Source organism: Alosa sapidissima, chromosome 9 (genome assembly GCF_018492685.1).
Source record: "Alosa sapidissima isolate fAloSap1 chromosome 9, fAloSap1.pri, whole genome shotgun sequence".
NCBI lineage: Eukaryota > Metazoa > Chordata > Actinopteri > Clupeiformes > Clupeidae > Alosa > Alosa sapidissima.
This window is the reverse complement of record NC_055965.1, coordinates 37,696,063-37,703,273: the sequence shown is the minus strand read 5'-3', so window position 1 is coordinate 37,703,273 and position 7,211 is coordinate 37,696,063.

Below are 7,211 nucleotides of genomic sequence, written 5' to 3'. Positions count from 1 at the left end.
ATGCATAGCAGCTGTCATAAACTGCACCTGAAGCATCCATGACACATGACTCAACATTCATACCAAACCTTTCATGAATGTGGAAGACAGAACGATGACAGAAGTCCAACAATCACAAAACAGCATTGCCATTTTTGTTCCAAACCTCTTTCCTGATCACATCACATCTGAGTCACAAATACACACACACACACACACAGAGACACACGCACACAAACACACACGTGCACACAAATACACACACACACACGTGCACACAAATACACACACACACATATACACGTGCACACAAATACACACACACACACACACACACACGTGCACACAAATACACACACACAAACACACACGTGCACACAAATACACACACGCGCGTACACAATTACACACACACACACACTCTTCAGGTTCAAGTAGTTTATTGTCATGTAGGCCCACTCATAAAATAAATTAATAGTACTGAAATTACTGAAGTGGGAATACAGTGTAGACGTGTATCATGTGCACTACCCCACTGAAGTGGGAATACGGTGTAGACGTGTATCATGTGCACTACCCCACTGTAGTGGGAATACAGTGTAGACGTGTATCATGTGCACTACCCCACTGAAGTGGGAATACAGTGTAGACGCCATGTGCACTACCCCACTGTAGTGGGAATACAGTGTAGACGTGTATCATGTGCACTACCCCACTGAAGTGGGAATACTGTGTAGACGCCATGTGCACTACCCCACTGAAGTGGGAAAATTGTGTAGACGTGTATCATGTGCACTACCCCACTGTTTTACCCTAAGATTTCCATAGAGCCACAGAGATATTCACTTATAATTTTTTGTACAATATGGTTTTTATTAAAGCATGTGTATGTGTGTGTGTGTGTTTGTGTGTGTGTGTGTATGTGTGTGTGTGTATGTTTGTGTGTGTGTGTGTGCCATTTAACAGCAGCATCTCTTGTGCACACTCAGTTGAGCGTTACACTGGGGACAGGAGTGATGAGCATCTTTGCATTTCTCTGAAGAGTGGAATCAGGCAGCAACCACAAACTAACCTGCAAGTGGGACAGCAAAAACACTGAATCATTACATTATATAGCATAGCATAACATAGCATAACATTGCATAGCATAGCATAACATAACATAGCATAGAATAACATAACATTGCATAGCATAGCATAGCATAACATAACATAACATAGCATAGCATAGCATAACATAACATTGCATAGCATAGCATAACATTGCATAGTATAGCATAAAATTAGATTACATTATATGACATTACATTTGGCTGATGCTTTTTAACAAAAGGGACTCACAACATGGTAAACAATTTTAGGTAGAGTACGAGAAGAAGTGAGTGTTACTAGTTAGCTAGCTAACGTTACCCGTTTGCTAATGTTTGCATGTTTGTAGCTATAAGTTACACAAAGTGACATCTGTTCCATCGTGTGATGAAGTCTTCATCTGAATATGTACACCCTGCCTGCCGGCGAATGACAGCTTCAGAAGTAGTTAAAAAAAAAAAAAACGTATGCCAACTGTATCATATATGGCTAGCAAGATGTCAACATTGTAGCCTACCTGCTTATCCACTCCACATAGCATCAGACAACAGACAAGAGCAGTTGGGGCAGTGAAATGCGTATAATCCTGTTAGCAATCTGTTAGGTTGTAATGTAGTAGTAATAAGTGTGCTGAGGGAGGAGGCTACTTGGGGCAGTGAGTTTCGGTCGGTGTGAGCGAGCGGACTTTCAGTTGACAGTAATTAACACCCTTTTGAACAATCTAAGCTGTGCGAACGTCAGAGGGCGGTCTACGCTGATGCATCATTAGTGAGACAGGAGGACAGCTGCATGCAATTCCTATCAGCATAAAAATAGTGGCTGCTGCTGAAGCGTCAGCATAAGCGGCAGCCCTCGTTGCAGCCAGCCTCGCTTAAGACGGACGCGGTCAAGACAAGCAAGTTTACCTGTGCAAGTTCACCGAGCACAGGCGCCGACAAAGGCAAAATGTGCCGTTCCACCATATCTGTACTCACCGGCCATTGCAGAAAACGGCATCATGCCAAAAGGGGCAGAAATCCCCTTCACCTCCAGCAACTTAAACGGTCCTCACCGACAGAAACCTCCTTCTCCATGGGCTTGTGGAACTGTCAATCCGCAGTCAACAAAACGGACTTCATAGCTGGCTATGCCAACCACCTTTCATTGGAACTCCTTGCTCTCACTGAGACTTGGATCAAACCAGAGAACACTGCCACCCCGGCTGCACTCTCCACTAACCTTACACTATCCCACACCCCTCGCCTATCTGGACGAGGAGGCGGGACGGGCCTGCTGATCTCCAACAGATGGAAATCCACCCCGCTACTGCCTTCAAACAAATATGTCTCATTCGAATTCCATGCCATCACAGTGATCGCCCCAGCAAAACTCTACGTGCTGGTCATCTACCGCCCTCCAGGCCAACTAGGCGACTTTATTGACGAACTTGACACTCTGCTATCCTCCATCCCTGAGCATGACTGTCCGCTTCTTGTTCTCGGTGATATGAACATCCACTTAGATGCCCCAGGCTCAGCGGACTTTTTGGCCCTGGTCCACTCCTTTGACCTCGAACTGGTTCAAAGCCCACCGACTCACAAAGCTGGCAAAGAGCTTGACTTGATCTTCACTCGGAACTGCAGCACAGACACCCTCATGGTGACGCCTCTCCATCTTTCTGACCACTTCTTCATCCAGTTCAACGTCAGCCTGACAGAACAGCCTCCGGCTCCTCAGCCAATGGTCACGTTCCGCCGCAACATCCGGAACCTGTCTCCAACGCACTTCTCCTCTGTGGTTGCCTCCGGTCTACCTCCACTCAACACCTTCTCCTCTCTGGAGGTTAATGAAGCCACTGACTCGCTCTGCTCCACACTGACCTCGTGTCTAGACGAGCTGTGCCCTCTTACCACAAGGCCAGCTCGATCCAAACATTCTCATCCATGGCTAAATGATACCCTCCGATCGCAGCGCACCAAACTCAGAGCCGCGGAGAGGAAATGGCACAAATCCAAACTAGCTGACGACCTCAAAAACTACCAGACACTCCTGACCTCCTTCTCAGCCAGCTGCTGCTAAGACTGCTTTCTACAATGACAAAATCAACAGCGCTACAGACACTCGAAAACTTTTCTCAACCTTCAAATCGCTACTCAAACCTCAGCTGCCTCCTCCTCCATCCAGCCTTACTGCAGATACCCTCGCCTCATTTTTTACAAACAAAGTGGCGGCAATCAGCAGTCAATTCTCTACATGCCCACTCAACGCATCTGACTCAGATACCGCACTCCTACAACCTCTAGGGACTGCTGGAACATCTTTTTCAGCATTCACGCCTCTCTCCGAGAGTGAAGTGTCCAGACTCCTGACATGCAGCCGTCCTACCACATGCTCGCTGGACCCTATACCTACGAGCCTACTTCAGTCCATCAGCCCGACCATCGCTCCAGCTATCACACATGTGATCAATGCCTCGCTAACCTCCGGCACATTTCCAACAGCGTTCAAAATGGCCCGGGTAACACCGTTACTTAAGGAAGCTTCTCTCAACCCTGCTCAAGTCGAGAACTACCGCCCTGTCTCACTACTGCCTTTCCTATCCAAAGGCATTGAACGAGCAGTCTCCAAACAGGTCTCTGACTTCCTTTCACAGAACAACCTTCTGGATCCAAATCAGTCTGGGTTCAAAAGCGGCCACTCTACCGAAACGGCTCTGCTGTCTGTAACAGAAGCCTTAAAAAGAAGCCAGGGCGACCGCTCGGTCATCAGTACTCATTCTGCTTGACTTATCGGCTGCCTTTGACACGGTTAAATCACCGTATCCTTCTCTCTATACTCGCTGACATGGGAATCTCCGGAGCTGCTCTCTCCTGGTTTGAATCCTACCTCACAGGACGCTTGTTTAACGTATCATGGCTTGGTCAGCTATCTGCACCTCACCATCTCACCACAGGGGTCCCCCAGGGCTCAGTGCTGGGCCCCCTCCTCTTTGCTATCTACACCACCTCCTTGGGACAGATTATCCGTTCGCACGGCTTCTCATACCACTGCTATGCAGACGACACACAGCTCTATCTGTCCTTTCCACCTGACGACCCCCTGGTTTCAGCATGGATCTCAGATTGCCTTTCAGACATAGCTACATGGATGAAGGCACACCACCTCCAGCTGAACCTCTCAAAGACTGAACTGCTGGTCATCCCAGCTAAACCTACCATACACCACGATATCAACATCAAATTTGACTCCCTGTCTGTTTCACCGACCAGGACTGCAAGAAATCTAGGAGTTGTTCTCGACAACCAACTAAACTTCTCAGATCATGTTGCCTCAGTCGCCCGGTCATGCCGTTTCGCACTCTACAACATACGGAAAATCAGGACTTACTTGACTCAAGATGCTACCCAACTTCTGGTTCAGGCAATAGTCATCTCACGACTCGACTACTGCAAACTGTCTCCCAGCCTGCGCAGTGAAACCACTTCAGATGATCCAGAACGCGGCAGCGCGCCTGGTCTACAACCAACCCAAAAGGGCACATGTTACCCCGCTGCTCATCCAGCTACACTGGCTACCTATGGCGGCTCGCATCAAATTCAAGTCTCTAACGCTTGCCTACAAAGTAGTCTCCGGTTCTGCTCCCACCTACTTGAATGCCCTCATACAGACTTACACTACCTCCAGACCGCTGCGCTCCTCTGACGAACGACGTCTAGCTCTACCACCGGTACGCTCAAGCCAATCCAAACTTTTCTCATCTGTTGTTCCTCGTTGGTGGAACACACTGCCAGTTCCTACAAGGGCAGGGACATCCTTTTCCACTTTCAAAAAACTCCTGAAGACCCAGCTCTTTAGAGAACATCTACTCTCATAGCAACACTTACAACAAGTCTTACTGATCCTAGCACTCACCAGCCTTTAAACTGACAAGTAACTGTTAAAATACAGCACTCACCGACGCACTTATTCTTACTGTACTCTAATGTGTTTTTTTTAAACTGTCCTAAAACTGTTTACCATGTTGTTAGTCGCTTTGGTTAAAAAAGCGTCAGCCAAATGTAATGTAATGTAATGTAATGTAATGTAAAAGTGTACGATAGTATGCATGCAAAGTAACTGTAAGTAATAGTAGACGCAGTACAACAGTAACGTGTCATTCATTCACCATGTACTCTTCTTGTCATATCATATCAAATCACGTACAGATGATAACGCGTTCTCGCCACCTACTGGCGAACGTGTAAGCACGTTTAGTTAAGATTACACGATTAACATGAAACATAACATCAGCGAATCATAAATCTGAAATTATCCATTATGTCAGCTGTCTCTATGACAGGAGACTTCATGACTGTCACTTAGAAGTGAAACCCAGCTGGACGCACAGCTTGCAGTTCGTCTGATTTGTCTACCCACGTGATGCCACGTGTAAACATATATGGTAACCTAATTTAAAAAAGGAAAGAAATGTGTAGCTTTAAAAAATATCTGTTGTAGGCTACTGTGCTTGTGAATGATATACTTTATCCAACTAAAACCTTTTTCTATGTTAGGTACATCATTCCTACAGCTTGAATGAATCGGCTCTGACAACTTGGGTTGCTGTAGAAAAGGAGGGACTGATTCGATTTGGCCACTGCACCTGTATGGCCGGGTTAGGTGAAGTGTGCTCACATGTAGTGTACATCAGGAATCTGTAAGAGACTGTACATGCACAGAAGTTGTTTGCAGACTACTGATCTTAGTGTTTTGAATTGGAGGTGCAGTGTCTGCAAACAGGAATTGGCAAAACGCAAGCGTGCACAAAGAAAACAAATGAAAAGTGCTACATTTTGAATTACACTGTTAGACAGACAATTACAGATTTATTCAATAAATAAATAAAATGCACATACATAGATAAATAAAACAGATGAATACAAATAAATACAATGCACAAAGGTATTTAAAGTGAAAATGTAATACATGTATTATTGTAATATATGAAATGTCATATATTCATTATTATTATTATTTACAGTGTGTGTTTGTATAAATAAATCATTGCATATTTACATTGTATTATTGTAGTATTGCCTATTAGGTATTTCATGGTGTGATGATGTTTATAGGTCGAATATGTTTGTGCTCTTGCTTCTAAGTCTTTGGGTTTTTCTATAAAAATTTCGAAACAATCAATTATGCCGGCACATCTAGGGTAAGTTTGTCTAAATATCAAGTATATAAGTATATATACTTTTTTGATCTCGTGAGGGAAATTTGGTCTCTGCATTTAACCCAATCTGTGAATTAGTGAAACACAAACAGCACACAGTGAACACACAGTGAGGTGAAGCACACACTAATCCCGGCACAGTGAGCTGCCTGCTACAACGGCGGCGCTCGGGGAGCAGTGAGGGGTTAGGTGCCTTGCTCAAGGGCACTTCAGCCGTGGCCCACTGGTCGGGGCTCGAACCGGCAATCCTCCGGTTACAAGTCCAGGGTGCTAACCAGTGGGCCACGGCTGCCCCTCCCTGCTGCATGGCTGCATGGCCATTGACAGCCGAAGCTCAAAAATTCAAACGGGACCAGAAAATAATTATTTTCTCACATTCACTTGCATTAACGATTTTTCAATCTAGAGGTCCAGCGGGGATAGCGGAAAGGGCGGGGCTTACCAGCTCTATGCTGATCATTATCACTAGGCTAGTGGTTTAGGGCGCGATTTTTTTCTCTACGTTTCCGTTTTCGTTAGTCTTAACTTTTTTTTTTACTCAAGTAACGGATGGGATTTTTGATGTAGCGAAGTACAATACTTCACTCAAAATGTAATCAAGTAAAATTTAAAATACCGATTTTATAAACTACTTAAAAAATACAAAATACACAGAAAAACTACTCAATACAGTAACGTGAGTAAATGTATTTCGTTACTTTCCACCTCTGAGCCTACCTAGTGTTGCACATCTAGCACATCAGGATGTAGGCTATGAATCTGATTGAATTAAAGTATTGCCCATCCCCAAAATGCACCAGAATACAGGAAATCACATTAAACAGATAAAAAGGACCCCCAGAAATGCGACAATTAGTGGGGGGGCCTGAATACATCTGGGCCAGTTCATAATCCGTCCATGCATCTGGTGACCTACCTGGTGTTCTACATCTAGTGACCTAACTAGTAT